The 19,183-nt window shown below is 38.6% G+C and overlaps 1 long non-coding RNA gene across 1 annotated transcript; it reads right to left on the reverse strand.

Moving 5' to 3' along the window:
- Nucleotides 1–16,155: 16,155 nt before the first annotated feature.
- On the reverse strand, nt 16,156–16,781 carry LOC127802880 (uncharacterized). The gene is made up of 3 exons (XR_008023355.1): nt 16,676–16,781; nt 16,510–16,597; nt 16,156–16,214 (listed from the first exon to the last, which is right to left on the reverse strand). It is a non-coding gene; the product is annotated as an uncharacterized LOC127802880 (long non-coding RNA).
- Between the last annotated feature and the right edge of the window lie 2,402 nt (nt 16,782–19,183).

Genomic DNA, 19,183 nt, shown 5'->3' on the forward strand with positions numbered 1-19,183 from the left:
CCCATTGAACCTTCACTAATGAGATCTCTTTATTACGAAACACTTGAGTTCGGCAATTTAAAATTGCTCTAGGTGACTCCGGGTAGGTCAAGTCATTCCTTAGCTCAATTGTCTCCACCTGAACTCCGAGAGTTGGATCTGGCACATGCCTTCGAAGTTGGGAGACGTGGAACACATTATGAATCCCGGACAAGCTAGGATGAAGCTCCAATTGATAGGCCAAAGGTCCGACTCTTTCCACAATCGGATATGGTCCTATATACCTTGGCTTCAACTTTCCTTTATTGCTTCCACGCGTCACCAAATGCTGGGGTGACACCTTGAGATACACTAGATCTCCCACGTCAAACTCTAGATCCCTTCTTCTTTGATCTGCGTAAGATTTTCGTCGGCTTTGCGCCGCTCGAATCTTCTCTTGGATTATTCTAATCTTATCAGTAGTCTGTTGCACAAGTTCGGGCCCTAACATCTGTCGTTCCCCTACTTTGGTCCAACAGATGGGCGACCAACACTTTCTTCCATACAAAGCCTCACAAGGAGCCATCCCGATGCTGCCGTGGTAACTATTGTTGTACGCAAACTCTACCAATGGCAGATGCTCCTCCCAATTTCCTCCAAAATCAAGGGCACAGGATCTCAACATATCTTCAAGCGTTTGAATTGTCCTCTCTGATTGCCCGTCAGTCTGGGGGTGATAAGCTGTACTCAATTTTAGCTGAGTTTCCATGCATTCCTGCAAACTTTCCCAAAATCTTGAGGTGAACCTTGGGTCCCGATCTGAAACTATACTTACCGGCACACCATGGAGTCGTACGATTTCCTTTACGTATTGCTCTGCAAATTTTTGTACTGGTTGATCCATCCTCGTAGGCAGGAAATGCGCTGACTTTGTTAACCTGTCTACCACAACCCAAATGGCATCACAGCCCCTTCGACTCTTTGGAAATCCTGTTACGAAATCCATCGTGATATGTTCCCATTTCCACTCAGGAACTTCCAAAGGTCTCATCAACCTTGCGGTTTTTGGTGCTCAATCTTTACCCTTTGGCATATATCACATTGTGCCACCCTCCTAGCCATACTGGCCTTCATCCCTGGCCACCAATAGATTTCCCAAAGATCTCGATACATCTTTGTGGCTCCCAGGTGTAACACCCCGCTTTTCTCTTACCGAGCGTGTCACTATGTTGGGCCCAAAACATAGATAATTTATTTTTTTCTTTCTTTCTCGGTACATAACTTAAACCTTAAGTACCGAGTCCCGAACAAAACCCCCAACAAATTATTAAAAATGCGGAAGCGATAATCGAAACCTGATATGGTACATAATCAACTCATTTTATTTATAACATAAGAATTCGTACCATAATTAACATCATATCCTTAATATTGAAATACATAAATACATGGAGATTCCATAATATTCTAACAAGGCTAAACATCAATAAAGCATCAGCTAAAAATATCCGAGTCAGCTTGCTGGATCCATCGGCCACGCCATCACGTGCCGTCATATCTCAACTTGCTCCTTGCCCCAACTGCAAGTCTAAAACTGGAACGTGGAATGCTCCAGGGGCATAACCCATTAGAAGATGAAACTTCTAGTGAGGGTCTAAAACCTATATACGAATGCATGATGCAATAACATGAACAACATTTACCCTTAGTGTAACTTCCCTGGCACGCAAGCCCGGCTAGGAATCCTAGGAAAATCCCGAACTTCTGTAGGATAAGCCTAACGTTATTCCCTCAATGCCCTTGAGGAATTATGGCTACACTCTGGGGGCGACATCCCATTCCCATGCACAAATATCAACGTGACAATAATATCGTGCCATGTAATTATCACGACTTTTCATGTAGTATGACAAAATGAATCATATCTTTCGTAAATATTATGCATATCAAGGAAATCATATCATATATGAGTTATGGGGATAAAATCACTCACTAAATCATACTGAGGATAAAACAACTCACATTTTCCCTAAAGACCGCGATACCTCAAAAAACGTTCATCGTCTCGATATGCGTGCCCGCCTCAATTTTCTTGCCAACTTTCAAAAGTTGCACCAATCTCATCATCTCAATCACCTCAAACATAAAATAGTATTTAATTACTAAATATCCTCAATATTCCATTTATTTCCTTTTGTTTCCTATTTTCCTTCATTTTCCTTCATTTTTCCTTCTAAAAATCTCAATAATTACACCGAGACTATTTCCTCAAATCTATCTTCACAACAATTCATAATATGCTATAAACTTCAAAGGAAAAATAATGGACTTACTCGGATGGTGCATTTTCACGCAAAACGAGATTCTTTGATGCGGAAATCGAGACACCAGAAAGTCCAAATCCAAAACTAATTGCACACACTTCAAGATCTTGAATTTCTAGGATTTTACAAATTTTTTCCAGATTTTTCCACAGTCGGACGTGCCTTCACACGCTACCCAAAGCTCTGTCACGCGCCTGCTCGTGAAGCCAACGCGTGTGACGCACGCGCTTCGTCTTCTCCGGCGAGCACTTTGCCGGTCGATCACCAGAAATCGACCCCGACTCCACCACTTGATAGACCTCTTGAATTCGATCACTGGGGTACCTCTTGAGCTCTCAAAGGACGACCGGAAGGCCTCCGATTTGATGGCCAAACTCTCGGCCACGCCTCCCGCCTCTAAACTCCGGCCAAGCTCGAAACCTACTCAAACCTCGACCAAAATGCATAAAATTCTCCAGGATGCATCTACAACTCATGGGATTCAAAAGCCCCTTAAAATGGATGGCCAATTCATTCGATTTCATGACCAATTTGAAGCTCAAAGTTATGAAATTTTTGGCCTCCTTCAACGCCTATTTATAGGCATTTCCGAACCTTTAAACACCCTTGGCCGCCTTACCCATCACCTTAGGAGGCTAAACCTCCCCTAGATCAACCTTCAAGCAGCCTCAACCGACCACCATCATCACTTGCAGGCTTTGATAAAAATGACCCCATTTTCGACCGATTTTTCTTGAAATCCAGTCGCCTCTGTGGCTGTTGTCGGCCACGCCTTCACAAAAGTTGGTCCTTGGGCAACCCTTGTGCTATCCCTGTGGCCAATTTCAGTGATTTGATGGGTTGGTCGGCCATGGTTTGCTCCAATTTTCAGAAATTCCACTTTTACCCTCCAACTTTGACTTATTGCATTTTTGCCCCTTTTCTCAAGCCCTTGAACTTTATTTCATTTCCATTAGGACCCTCATGTTCCAAAACATCATTTTGACCCTTGAGAATTCCTAAAAAATTTCATTTCGGTCTCCCTCTAGCAATTTTTAAAAACTGCACTTAGGACCGAATCTTCGTTTTGGCCCTAAACCTCTTTGTTTCTTCCTGAAACCACTGAAGGGTTGTTTCTTATGAAAAACCGAAGCCCCCTCAAGCTTCCGTTGACTTTCGAGAAGTCGTCTATAACAATTCAGTATTGCAGCCAAATTGACAGCTGTTATTTTACTGTACAAAAAATTGTTCCCGATCTGATTTCTTTCTACACCATAAATCCTATCTCGGGGTGTTCGTTAATACCACATCATTTTCCTCTGGCATCTCGGCTCTAGGGAACTCCCGGCAGTCGATTTGGTCAATTTTTTGGGCTATTCAGATACCAATTTTCTCTAAAATCTCATTTCTTTAATAAATTGCTTATTTTTAATTAACCCAAATTTCTTAGGTATTACACCGGGTGCACGGTATACTTAGCTTTGTGGGCTTCATCCAAAATTTTCTGCCTCAACTCCCGAAGGTTTGGCACATACACTCTATCCCGAAACCTGAGAATGCCATTTCGCATCTCAAAATCTAAACTCTTGGGCTGGCCTTGCTCATCTACCCATAGACGTATACGTTAGTCACTTCCACTAGCCTCACGTATCTCGGTCTCCAGATCCAGCCGAACCGCCAGGCCAGCTACTAGGATAGAAGATCCTTTCGGCACTACACTCACCGTCATCAGGCTAAAAGCCTCAATCAGCAGCCACTCTTGGGCCATCAACCCAGCCATAATAGTAGGCACAATCCTACTCAAAGCATCAGCTACCACATTGACACTCCCCGGGTGATACAAGATGGTGCAGTCATAGTCCTTCAGGAACTCCATCCAGCGTTGCTGCCTCATGTTCAACTCTTTTTGCGAGAACACATACCTTAGACTTTTATGGTCTGTGAATACATCGAACGTCTCTCCATATAGGTAGTGCCTCCATAGCTTTAGAGCATATACCACCGCTGCCAGCTCTAAGTCATGCGTTGGGTATTTCACTCTGTGTCTCTTCAACTAGCGTGATCCATATGCGATCATCCGACCATGCTGCATCAATACACAGCCCAAACCAACCTTCGAGGCATCGGTGTATACAACATATCCACCGGGCTCACTAGGCATTGTCAGCACAGGTGCAGAGGTCAGTCTGTCATTGAGCTTTTGAAAGCTTTCCGCGCACTTTGCAGTCCATTCGAACTTTACCTCCTTCTGTATGAGCTTTGTCATAGGTGCAGCTATTTTCGAAAACCCTAGCATTGTATCAGATTGAGATCTTCGTTTTACTTCTTAATCTTGGGGAGCTTTGCATGACGCACTAGGATCTCAGTTGAAGTTCAGTACGACGTTTCATCTGTAGATAGATGGTTAGTTAGAAAGGACTATCAGGACTCTTGAAGAGATGTTGAGAGCTTATGTTTTAAACTTCCAAGATAGTTGGGATGAGCCTTTGCCTTTGGTAGAATTTGTCTACAATAATAGTTTCCATTCAAGTATTGGAATGTCACTGTATGAGGCTTTGTATGGGTGACCATGTCAATCGCCGATATGTTGGGAAGAGATTGGTGATAGGGCTTTATTAGGTCCTGAAATTGTTGAGCAAACGTCAGAAAAGATCCAAGTGATCAAAGCTGTTAGGTTTGTATAGCAATGGCACTAATACCCAAGAAGGGGGGTGAATTACGTTGTTTTAAAATTTTGATTGAACTTGAAAATCCTTTTGATGAAAAATGAGATTTTGTTGTAAGTAAGGATTAATGAAATGCTTGGAACAATAAATGAAACAAAAAGCAAAAGCAAATAAGAGACACAACAATATATAGTGGTTTAGCTTAAACCAAGCTTAATCCACTACCTTAGCTCCTCACTAAAGATTTTTCAATCAATCCACTAAAAATCTCCTATCTCTCTGGATAAGCCTTCTAGCAACAAGCTAGGAAGATACAACCTCTTGCTTAACCTAGCAAGCCCTCTAGCACTAAGCTAGGTATTTCAACCCCTTGCTTCAATAAGCAAGTCCTCTAGCACAATAAGTTTGGAATTTTACAAAGTAGTACAAGATAAGAAAGGATCTAAGAGTTATCACTCTTAGTTACAAATTCTCTCAATAATACAATAAGGCTTGAAGATAAATTTACAAAGATAAGCACAAAGCCTTTTGGAGAGAAATAAATCACCAATGAAGCATACAATAGAGTAAGCACTAGGAAGCTTGAAATGTAATCTGTTGGGTTAGTTTGAATCACACATTTGACTTATATTTATAGTGCCTTGAGAGCCCATTCCCGAATCTTGCCATTGGTGGTGGAAAAGCCACTTTGGGAGAGTGGAAAAACTAGCCGTTACATGCTGTCTGGGACGAACCGGTCGGCAACTTCATCTAACCGGTCGACAGGTTCATAATATCGATCAATAGGTTATGATGCAAAAGTGGTCAACAGCAAACAACTGAGAGCATGTCGAGCAACCGATCGACAAGTCCGTATAGCCGGTTGACAAGACGGAACAAACGGTCGACAGTTTTGCTAATGAAAAAATTAGTTTGTTTGATGATTCAATCCATAACATGTATACATCACAACATATTTACATAAATATAAATAAGAAAGTACCCCCATTTGAATTCAATAAAAATATCTAGAAAATCAAAATCCATAACAATAAGAAAGTAGAATTTGGGTTTTAGTACAAACTTAGGATTTTATGATTTTACCACCTCCAAGATATACACTTTCTATTTCTTGAAAAATTCGTTAAAAATCATTTTAATGCCAATGAATGTTAGCTCTTGAAATACTAGGAAATAGTTTTTCAAAATGAAAACATTTTCATCTATGTCTTCTTATAATGTACTAATCTTCCAGACTTAGAAAAAATTATAGATAATTCGATTTTCATTTTCACACAGGTACTTGAAATTGATTTTTGTTAAAAACCATAAACTTGACTCATGATTTGGGGATCAAAACCAACAAAACCAAATGTTATTTTTCATCATCAAAACTAATCACAAGAATGTAAAACATCAAAAGCAATAATGAAAACAACACAAGACAGACAAAAGAGTTATGTAAAAAAGCGACGATGAGACCTCGAGTTTGAGGTAGGCGACCATGTTTGGTTGAGAGTCATGCCTATTAAAGGAGTTCAAAGATTTAGTGTAACATGGAAGCTTAGTCCTCGTTACATTGGTCCATTTGAGATTTTGAGATAGATAGGGACTTTGGCAAATGAGTTAGCTCTGTCACCTCAATTGTCCCATGTTCATAATGTGTTTCATGTTTCGATGTTGAGAAAGTATGTGCCAGATCCTCAGCACGTAATTGATTTTCAGACTCTTGAAGTTAGAAAAGATATGTATTATGAAGAGATGTCTATCCGTATTTTAGAGTGAAAAGAGAAGATTTTAAGGAACCGATCAATTCCTCTTATAAAAGTGCAATGGCAGCAACACTCATCAGAAGAGGCGACATGAGAATTAGAAGAAGAGATGAGGTGTCTTTACCCCTCGTTGTTCTAGTAACTAGGTATGAATTTGGAGGACCAAATTCTTTTAAGGAGAGGAGAAATTGTAATGACCCATCAAGAAGGCCTAGAATTTAGTTAAGTATTTAATTAAGAGACTTTGTCAATTAAATATTTAATGTGGCAATTTAGACATTTTTAAAAGAGAAATTAGCATTTAAAGGCATTTATTTATGTGGAAATAAGTGCAAGGGCATGAAGGTAATTTTAGATGTTCTAAATAATAATTTCTTATTATTAGGAATTATTTAATTAGAATTATTGTTAATTAAGTGAGATTATGTATTTGAGGGATTAAGATGATCCATACGTGAGGAGGATTTGGATTGGAAGCCTCCTGGTTGTATAAGGAGAAGGAGATGTGGGCTTTAGGGTTGCCTCTCCATTATATATATAGTTTGATAGCCATAAGTCTCTTCATGTTGTGTGAAGAATAGAGGATAGAAGAAGTTTCAGCAGTGTCTAACATAGGAGAAGTTGCTTTACAATCATTGCAATCCAGTCAAGAAGATTAAGGCAAGCATTCTTCCTATAATCCCTTCCATTACCGATTCTTGTGAGTTCATTTTCAGATTATTCAATAGCTTTGTTAAGATTCAAATTTATTGAGTAAACAGATACGTGTATATATATATGTGCGTGTGTGTGTGCGTGTGTGTTTATAGTGAGTTCATGGCAGTTCATGCATGATTCTTCTAGCGATTTTTATAAATATGAATGTTGAATCATTCCCAAAGTTGTATCATGACGATTGGGATTCGTTTTCCCAATATTTCTTTCGGAATGGTGTAGTTTTGTTAAGAATCGAATCAAGTTTCAGTCTCTATGAGCATTCGTTTCTGGGTTTAAGAGTTGCAGATATCCGGATCTGAGCGTTCATATTCGGATGGATTTTTCCAAGTATGTGAGTGACATCTGGATAGGCTAGAGGCTATCCGGATGTGTCAAAAAGATTTATGTGAGTGATATCTGGATGGGTTATGAGATATCCGGATATCTCAGTTGTTCTTTGTGAGTGGTATCCGGATAGCTCTTGTTCATATCTATAATACCCCAGATTTTCAAACTGAAATATGAAGTAATAACTGAGATTATTAAGTTCTAATACTTGAGGAAATAGGTCATTTCAAGGGGTTATAGAAGTCTTGAGTCAAAGGTTCAGTTTTCGAACTAGAGGTAAAATCGTAAATATTAAAGTTCAGATAAAAGTGTAATTTACCCAAAACCTAGGGGTATTAGCATAATTTATCCATTTTCCAGGGACGAAAAAGTGCATTTAAAAATGGCCCGAGGACCAAGTTGCAAGGGTCTAAGTGTAAATTACCCGAAAAGTTCAGGCCAAGGTGTAGTTGAAACCTGTAGCTAGATCATTGGAATAATGAATTAGGCCAACTAACCATTTGGGAATAATGATTGCGGATTCCAAATTTATTCCAATATAGCTAAGTCATGATTACGGATCTCAAATAACATTTAATCCATCGTTGGATCATTTTGAAATCCAAGGCTTAGCCTCCAAAAGTCTCCAAACTTTATCCTCAAGGACACATGGAAATCAACCATTGGTCACTTGGAAGATAAGATAAGGTCACATGATGGCTCATAATGACCCCTTAAGGTGGCATCGCATGATTGGCCAAGAAAAGCTTACTTAGCCTCCAAATTTGCAAAAGTCTCCAAACCTTATCCCTAAGGACATGTGGAAAGCATTCATTGGCCACTTGGAGATAGGATTTGAAGTCTCATGATGACCTCACTAGGTGGCGACATGTGGTTGGTTAGAAAAGTCTATAAATAGGGGCTTAAGTTAATCACAAACTGTAAAACCCCCTTCTCCTAGAACTATTCGAGAAGAGGTGCTATGGGGAATTAAAATAAAACTAATTGATAAATTGAAATCTGATACCATAAAGGAATATTTCAATCAACTGAAATAAGAACTCTGAGTCAACATAAACTAGAACCATAAACTTTGTCTAAGGGAAAATCCCTCAACTGAAAATTAATACTAAACTGATAAATACTATAAACTAACAAACTCCCAAACATCTTTAATCTTGAGTGGCTCCACGTACACACACTACTAACCACTGCTACTAGGCCCCACATCTGGTACTCCCCCGCTAGGACCTAGAAGGGTGAAGAGTATAAGGTGAGATACAAAGCTCAGCAAGTAATAAACTGGAAAGAATAACTGAAGCTGAATTAAAGAATATCGATATTGATAAATATTTACTGAACTTGTACTGAGTATAATCACTGCCTATTTGCATTCATAAAAAATGTAATGCACATAAATTGTAAACTAAATGCAGGTATGTAACTTTTGCTCATAGGCCCACATAATCTGATAAAACATACCTGGCTTATCCGAATCCTGCATACATAAAAACTGTAAGTACATAGTGTGAGCAATACACCCCTAGCCCCCTAGTGGCCACTAGGCGAACAACTCATAAACTGAGTTGAAACTGAAACTGGTGGGATCCCCGTGAACTAAGCCGCCTAGCGCGCATAATGCAATGCAATGCTCACATACATGCTAGCACACGATATGAAATGCTCCATATAAAGTCATGCTCAATGCTCATACCAAAATGTATGCACATAATCTCACAAAATAATGTTGATCATGTCATAATAAAATAATGTTGAACATGATATGATCTTCATCTATATATCGAAATACAAAGATTCTATGAATTATGATTTATGGTATGGGCATGATTAACTTGATAAATTCTGGCATATAAGCTCATTACTGGAAGTTATTAAAAAATTTAACTTAATTAAAACTTGAATTAAACTATTCTAGAAGTTCAATTAGATTTCTAGAAAAGCCATCTAGATATCAGAAAGGATATCCGGATATGATGAAAGACATTCGGATATGAAAAAGGCTCATCTAGATACACTGAGGCTCAAATAATAAGTTGTTTGGATATGCTGGATTATATTCAGATAGAAACTAGGAGACCCTCAGCTCACCTTGGTTAAGAGACCCTCAGCTCACCTTGGTCACGAGAGTCTCAATGCGCCTTGGTCACGAGACCCTCAGCTTACCTTGGTCACGAGACCCTCAGCTCACCTTGGTCACCAGACCCTCAACGCTCCTTGGTCACGAGACCCTCAGCTCGCCTTGGCTACGAGACCCTCAGCGCGCCTTGGTCACAAGACCCTCAACGCATGTGCACGTTGGAGACGAGATTCTATTCTCATCGCACCTTGGCGACAAGACTCTCGGGACACTTGACACTTAGAACCCTCAAGACTCGCAAGTCTCTAGAAACTCTCGTAGTCAACCACGCACCTTACATTCTCCCTCGTAAAAAAAAAAAAAAAAATAGATTGTTGTATTTTGTCAACAACAAGAAGTGTGTGTACGTGAAGCCGCTCAAGACCAAAGATGTATGGGAGTTTATTAGTTTATAGTGTTCTATCAGTTTAGGTTTATTTTATATTTCAGTTTAGGGATTTTCCATTAGATGTAGTTTATGGTTTTTAGTTTTTTTGTTGACTCGGAGATTTATCTTAGTTGATTGAGATATTCATTATGGTATTATATTTCAGTTCACTAGTTAGTTTTATTTTATTTCCCGTAGCACCTCTTCTTGGGTAGTTCTAGAAGAGGGGGGTGTTACATAACTAGTGTGGAATTAAATTGAATAACCATAAATCTTATTGAATTGGTTGGTGTTTATTATTTTTATTTAAAAAAATCATAAACATTGATCAATATAATTGGTGTGACTTAGAAGAGAATATCAACTACTTTAGGGTTGTTCAACCATTCCATAGATAGTTAAAATTGGATTATCAATCAAATAAATTGAATATAATTGATTCAAGTGGATTCAAAATACCCTAGTGATAAATTAATATTGGTTCTTCTTGTTATTCTCTTATTAATTCAAATTAAATTAATTAGTTCTATTTTATTTAGGTTTAGTTTGATTTCATCTTTTCTAAATTGTTTAAATAATAATAGGGTTAACCAATTTTTATAATTAATATACAATCTCCGTGTGAACGATATCTTACTCACTACTTTATTACTTGTGCAACTCATACACTTGTGAAACATTGCTATCACTAAGCGTATGAACCTAGCATATGTATGAATCTTGTGCATGCATATACACAAGTGGGGATGACGCAGGAACATAAAATGATTAAGTATTAAAAATAGTATCCAACTTTTCTTTTCACTTAGTTATGTGTCAGTTGTGTGTTTCATTTTTCCTTAACAATGCCATATGTTGTACTTAGGTTTTGTAACACCCGGTGTAACTGGTGTTAAGAGTATAAGAAATGAAGTGTGAAATTTTCAAAAATACCCTTGAGAATGTGATGGATCCTTGAGAATGAGGGTGCCCTAAGTGAGGGGTCTTTTGATAATTTGGATAGTGAAATCCAATAAAGGGTATTTTGATAAATTGGAAATAATTCCTATGTGGAATTAGGTGAGTAAGTGAATTAAATCCCAATTTTATATTTATGTGGAGATATATGGGATTAATAATTCACAAAGGGTATTTTGGTAATTTTAGAATTTATTCCATAGAGGAATTTAATTATGAAAAATAGGGAAAATGGAGAATATGCAATTATTTGAGAAAATAATTAATTTTCCCTGAAATGATGAATTAATGTGGTAATACCACATGGAGGAAGGAGATTAGAACTTGGAAGCCAAGGTTGGTGTCTTGTAGTGACACATGGCATTTTGTGGTCCAAGTTAAATGGAAAGATTAAATTAAATGCAAAGGAAATTCTAATTAGTCTTTCAAGCATTTAATGAAGAGAATGATTATGGTGAATTAAATAAATCTAAAGGAAAATGGGAAATTAGTCACCCATTAATGATGGAAAATTGTGGGATTTATTAAATGGGAAAGAAATGTTTTATGTCTCTCAAAGTAGTCTCTCATGTGATGGTTGAAAATAGTCTCATTTAAATAAATGAGAAAAATGGCTAATTTTGGAAAATTCCAAGACTTGATCAAATGGTGGATATTTGGTTTTGAAATTGGAAATGGATCCAATGGCTAAGAATGAGTCTTGGAAGTGGGCAAAGATTGCCAAATGGGATTCAAGAATCCAAAGGAGAATGAATGAATGGTAGAGATTGTTTGGTTTAAGGAAATCAAAGGCTAGGATTAAATCCTAGCAAAGCACTTGGATTGTGCTTGTTCCAAGGGTGAGATCTTCTCTTGAAAGGTAAGTGAATAAAACCCAATGGATGAAATTAATCAAGGTAAAAGCACATGGATTGTGCTTTCTTGTGTGGTTAAGATTTTCTCTCAAAAAGCAAAAGGGAAATCAAGGGCTAAGATGAAGTCTTGAAATTGAGATTTCAAGACAAGAGAAGTATAAAAAGGAAAATAGAGCTTTTGTCTCAAATTTTTTCCATTTGAAAAGCCTTGAATAAAGAAAGAAAGAGAGAAGAAGAAAGAAAATAAAAGAAAGGGAGAAGCTTTCCAATGAAAGGGAAAGAGAAGAAGAAAGGTATGGTTTCTACCTAAAGGTGGTGTAAGTTCTTTTATTTCTCTTGTTGGTGGCTTAGTTCTTTAAATTTTTCTTTAAGGGTCTCTTGGGAAGAATGGATGGAAGGAAGCTAGGAAGGGTTTTAAGACTTCAAAGAATGCTAAGGTAAGGGATAGCCCCATGGGATGGTGGCTTTGCAAGTTGTAAGTATGTATTTAAACTTTGAGTATGTGCATTGGCATGTTGTTTGTGCTCAAGGACCTATGGCCATGAGGTTGTGTGGGGTAGGGTAGTTTAAAGCCTCAAACCAAGGTGGTTGTGAGGATGTGAAAGCCCTAACCATGTTGCATACATGCATTTGGCATCACATATTATGTTTTTATTCATACGTATGTTCATTGCACCCTTATTGAGCTTTGTGGCTCATGAGGTTTTATCCTCCCCTTGTAGGTTGTTCTTATGTCAAAAGAGAAAAGGAAGAGTTGCAAGCTTGTGGTTGGAAGCTCATGGTGTTATTTATTTTGTTGTAAAATTATGGCCTAAAGAAGCCTAGGCATGTGATTATTTCATTTGTGACCTTATGGCTTAGGAAAGCCTATTTGTTGTATTTGATCATGTATGGTATTTATATTTGGAGGTTGTTATGTGAGCAACAATAGGTTGTGTAAGGCTTATGTGTGAAATGGTAGGAAATTTTGATGTATGTTGTGTAATCATCAAAGAGGTGGTGTAAGCCTTAATTATGGAGAAATAGAGGCAAAATTTGAATGAATGTGAAGTATTTTTATTTAATTTATTTTCTGGAAAGTTTGGGTTAGGAAGGCCCAAAAGAAAAGAAAATTTTTTTTGGAAGCAACAGGCAGCAGCCTCGCTCGCGCAGGCAGGGCCGTGAGCGGCACTCGACCAGCGCATCACGGGGCCCCGCGTGGGCCCGGGCGCGCCAGCAAGTCCCACCGGCCAATTTTTTTCAAAAATTTAGAATTTTTGGGGATTTTGGGGCAATTCTTAATTGATTTTGGGCCCCGGAGGAATTTTCAAAATAAAGGGATTTTTCGGGCATTTTAGAGAATAATACCGAAATTTTGGAAAATTGAAAATGATAAGTTTTTCCTCCAAAATTGGTAATCAATCAATGGATTGATTTAAATGGTGATTTTTATGGAGCCCGGTAAAATTCTTAGATGGAAAAAAAATTAAATATAAATAAGAAAATGGCGGTTGGGCATCTTCATGAGTTTTCTTTTCAACCAAATGCGGTGTGATTAAAGCCTAATTTTGCATTATGAATCATGGGGTTGCGGGAAGGGAAGGACCAGCCTAGTTCCCACCTAGGGCATTTCGTCTTGAAACATGGCCCATCCTTCACCAAAGGCCGGACAGGTGGACAATTTAGGTAATTGTTCACGAGTAACACCCGTAAGTGGGAGCGAGGCGTCACAGGTTTTATAGTGAAATGAAATCCCCTTTTTTGAAAAATTTCTCATGGAATAAGATGTGTCCTTTCTTTCCTTTCAAATGGTGACTACGAGGCGACAAAGGAACAGCGCTCCCCTCACCCCTAACCGAGGAAACGAGGATGTTAAGATAGTGGGATTTGCCACTACAGTTTTATCGGTAGTAGTAGCATTAGGAGTAGGGATCAAGAAGTAGAGTCTGTGGACCCAGAATGGAAAGGGTCATGGAGAATCTCCTGACCTTTGCAACCAAGGAAGAACTAACTAGACTTACAGACAACGTGCTAGAGTAATACCTAAGGCAACGACTGCCTACATTCAAAGGAAGGCCTAGTGATGACCCTAGCATGGTCGAGTACTGGCTGAAGAAAACAAAAAAATTGCTTAGACAATTACAGTACAATGACCTGGATAAGGTGAACTGCACCACCTTTATGCTAGAGGAGGAAGACGAAAGATGGTGGCAGACTACGGAGTAAGCTTTGCAGCGATCCCACTCAAGGTTAGGGTCGGATAAGCTAGCAAGGCTCCGATAATGACCTATAAGGCATTCAAAGACGCCTTCAATACAAAATACTTCCCTTTAACCTAGAGGCAAGAGAAGAGTTGGGAGTTTATGAACCTCGAGCTGATTGGGGAAATGTCAATGGCCCAATACGACACCAAATTCACCCATCTTATTAAGTACGTGCCAATGTACAATGCAGATGAATGGAAAAGGGAGCAAAAGTTCATGTCGAGACTACGAGTGGAATTGCAGCAGGCCTTAAGTACCTGGTCCTTACACTCTTATGAGGAAGCTATAAATAGAGCTCTAACGACAAAAAGAAATCTCTTGCAAGTGAAGTTTATACGATCTGACGAGACGAAGGGGAGCACGGAGCAGAAGTCGGGAAATAAAAATCCCCAGAACAACAAGCGATGCCCCGAATGAAAGAAAAAACACCCGGGGAGGAAATGCTTGGCTGGAACATCTAGTTATTATTTGTGTGGAGAAAAAGAGCACATAAAGAGAAACTGTCCCAAGGGGAAATAAGCACCTCTAGTAAAAAGCCTGGGAAAGATTGTGTGCTTCCAGTGTGAGCAGCCAGGACACTTTGCGAGGAACTGTCTGAAGAGGCTAAAGGTTAGGCAGGTAGACAGGAAAGCTGAAAGGATAGGAGAAGCTCGTTAGGGACGCGTCTTCAACCTGACAAAGGAAGATGTGGGGATAGATCCAGCAGTCGTCCAAGGTACGCTTTTTATATTAGAAATCCTTGTGCATGCTGTAACGCCCCGCTCCCACCTACGGGTGTTACTCACGAATAGCCAACTTACTATTCACACGCTAGGGCAAAGATGAAGAGACGGCTACGTTTCAACGGGGAAACGACCTAGGTGGGAACTAGGCTTTGCCCTCTCTTCGCTCCGCTCGAGGGTCCGGGAATTATCAATCGACCTATTAAACCCGAAACCTCGCAATCGTCACCCCTTCTTGAGCTCTTTAATGAAGGGCTAAGGGTGACTTACCAGGATCGAAAAGGAATTAAGCTAACTCTCTAGCTTAAAATAATTTGGCATAACGCCTTAATTATAAGAAAATAGGTTTTTCCTATCTTTGCCCCAACCATTAACCCATTTATTTCATTTCCAATTCCTTTGGAAAATATTTGGATTAATCTTCCTTTAGAAAAATCTAAATAAAATTTTCCTCATTAAAGCTCCATTAATTTTCCCTTTAATTTATTTCAAAATTTCCATAATTTTCCAATCATTAGGAAAATAATTTTTGAAATACAATTCTCAAGCATCCTCATCCAATTTCAAAATTTAAGGAAAATAGCTCATTATTTAATTTCCCAAAATTTAGAAATTTTTCCCACAATTGCCTCAAATTTACATTAATTTAAAAAAATTAATTTAGAGGCTAAATACTCATTTAATTATTTATTTATTTAAATTATTTCATAATTTCATAAATGTCAGAAATAATTAAATAACCCACAAAAAAAAATAAAACAATAAAAAAAAAGAACTTCTCAGCAGCACAGGGGGGGGGGGCGCGCAGCAGCAGCCGCGCCCCCCAGCGCGCGCGCAGGCCGCGCTCGCTGGCCGCGCATGGCCGCGCGCGCGGCCCGCGCCTGCCCCGCGCGCGCACTGGCCGGCCGCGGGCGGCCGCGCCAGCCCGCCCAGGCGCGCCTTGGCTGCCCAGCCCACTGCCTGGCCATTTTTTTTCCAAAAAAAGAATATTTTTTTTTTATAAAACCATATTTTCCAGAATACATTTCCATATCAAGGGGCTTCCAAAACACTAAATTTTTCCCCCTTTTAACCACATTTACATACAATCCAAGTTTAACAAAATAATACAACACAAAAATACAAACTACATAACCATTACACATAGTTTTTCCTCTTTGCTTCAATACCTTCACCCTTGCAAAACTCCCTTTCCCTTGGATGTTTCTCCACCTACATTGAGGTCAAAGGACCTTATGAGCCAATGCTCAGTAAGGGTGCTATGCAAATGTAAATGAAGTATGAGAAACATAACATGTAATGCAATGCAATGCATATTAAGGGTAGTTCTCCATGCCTTCATAACCACTTAGGTTAAGGCACCAACCAACCCCTCACTCCCCTCACAAGTCCTCCTTATGGCCATAGGTCCACTTGGGCACAAAACATGCAAAGAACCATCACATGCAACTCATTCATACATGTACAAATGCAAGCAAAAACCCCTCCACTTGGGGCTATCCCTTACCTTGTTTCCTTGAAGCTTTACACTCTCACAAGCCAAGAATCCCTCTTAGACTTTGAAGCTTCAACACCTCCACAAGCTAATACTCACCCTTAAAGAAAAATAATAAAAGAGACTTTAGCTCTTAAACACATGCCTTAAACTATAACAAAAGAGAAAACTAGATTACCTTTTGCTAGACTTTCTCTTCCTTCTCTAGACTTCCTTGCCTTCTTACTTGCCTTCTTGCTTCTCTACTTCACAAATGGGAAAAAGCTTGGAACTAATTTCTCACTTCCCATTTATAGAGTTTTCTTCTTAATCCATGCTAATTCTCAAGATCACATCCTAGCCATTGATTTTTTTCTTATTTCAAGAGACCTAATCTCTACCTTTGAACATTAGCACAATCCTTGTGCTTCTCCCAAGTTAAATCCTAACCCTTGATTTTAGGAGAACTCTTGCCTAGATACAAAGGAAACACAAATCCAAGAGACTTATCTTGTTAAATCTCCTCCATTGATCTCTCTTTGGAGACTAAATCTCCTCCCTTGGATCAATCCCAATTTTCCATAATTCTCCATTTTTCATTTAATTAAATCATGACTAATTTCCAAGATTGACTAATTTCCCAAATTTGCATTTAATTTAAATCCACAACTTTTCAAGCATTTAATGGAGACTTAAATAATTTCTTTTTGATTTAAATTTAAAAGCTCTTGAAAGACATAATCTAATTTCTTTAGCATTTATTTAAATCCACCATTTTCCAACATTAATGCTTGACAAATTTCTTTTTATTATTGATTTTCTTTTTAATTTTCTCCATCATGGCTCTCATTAATGCTTGAGAGACTAATTTCTTTTTCCTTTTTCATTTATTAAATATCCCTCTTGGTTTATAAGATCATGCCATGTGTCACCAAATTCTCTTAATTAAATAAATCTTTATTCTCCAAATTAATTTAAATCTCTTCTATGAGAATTTGTCAAGTGTCATCAATCTAACCATACTTGGTTTTCCAATTTAATTCCTAATTATCTATGCACTTAATCAAGAATTAAATTCTCCAAAATTTATTCCCCTATATAAATAATTTCTCCAAAATAATTTATCTTCCTTTGGGATGCAATTCCAAATTACCATTTTGCCCCTCACAAGACATCCAATATTTCATGGCATTTTCTTTAATTCAAGGGCAAATTTGGAATTTTTCATAGACTAAAATCCTCTTAAATGACCAAATTTATCATGACTCTTTAAGGGTATTACACATGCATTGATAGACCCTGGGTCAATGCATTCATTTATGTCGCATACATTGGCTGGGAGTTTGGGAGTAGAAACCAAACCTATAGGTAAAAATATGAAGTTCTCAAAAATGGTAGAAGGATACGAAATTAGTCTAAGTAATGTTCAATTTTAGACTGATTTAATTTTGTTGGAAGTATATGACTTTGACATAATCTTGGGGATGGACTTACTATCCAAGTATGATGCTAATATAGATTGTCGAAGGAAAATAATGACCATAAGGAAACCCGAAGAAGGGTGGGTCAAATTTCGGGGGCAAGGTGACCCAAGGTTAGAAAAATAATTTCGGCCATGAAGGCAGTGAAGTTGTTGAGCCGAGGAGCTCATGGATACATAGCCTATGTTCAGCTGGAAAGAAAAGAAGTACCAAAGCTCAATGAGGAACGAGTGGTACAAGAATATGAGGACGTGTTTTTGGAAGAATTACCAAGACTACCTCCACCTCGAGAGATCGAGTTCTCAATTGAGCTAGTGCAAGGAACCCTACCAATAACAATAGCACCGAACTGAATGGCTCTGGCGAAGATGAAAAAGTTGAAGAGTCAACTACAAGAACTGATCGATAAGGGGTTCATTAGGCCAAGCATGTCACCGTGGGGCACGCTAATACTATTTGTAAAGAAGAAGGATGGAAGTCTAAGAATATGCATTGACTACCTTCAATTAAACAAGGCCACAATAAAGAATAAGTATCCACTTTCGAGGATAGATGAGATGTTTGATCAGCTACAGGGAGCGAAGGTGTTCTCAAAGATTGATTTAAGGTCTGGATATTACCAGGTGAAGATTAAGCCCAATGATGTTCCAAAGACAGCGTTTCGATCTCAGTACAGGCATTTTGAGTATCTAGTAATGCCATTCGGACTTACCAATGCACTAGCTACAGTTATGGACCTCATGAATCGAGTGTTTAGACGTCATCTAGATAAGTTTGTGATCGTGTTCATTGACGACATACTAGTATACTGCCCAGAAGAGAATGTACATAAGGAACACTTGGGAATAGTATTGAAGACCCTCAGAGAACATCAGTTGTACGCAAAGTTCTCTAAGTGTGAGTTTTGGTTGTCCCAAGTAGCATTTTTAGGACATGTGATATCAGCTGAAGGGATCGCGGTGGATCCAGCCAAGGTCGAAGCAATTTAAGGATGGAAGCAGCTGACTAATATGACAAAGAAACAAAGTTTTCTAGGGTTGGTAGTGTAACACCCCTTCTCCTAGAACTGCCGGAGAAGAGGTGCTACGGGGAAAATAAAATAAACTAATTGATAAACTGAAATCTGATACCATGACTGAATATCTCAATCAACTGAAATAAAAACTCTGAGTCAATACAGACTGAAAACCATAAACTCTTTCTAAGGGACAATCCCTCAACTGAAA

Source organism: Diospyros lotus, chromosome 5 (assembly GCF_014633365.1).
Source record: "Diospyros lotus cultivar Yz01 chromosome 5, ASM1463336v1, whole genome shotgun sequence".
In the NCBI taxonomy this organism is placed as follows: domain Eukaryota; kingdom Viridiplantae; phylum Streptophyta; class Magnoliopsida; order Ericales; family Ebenaceae; genus Diospyros; species Diospyros lotus.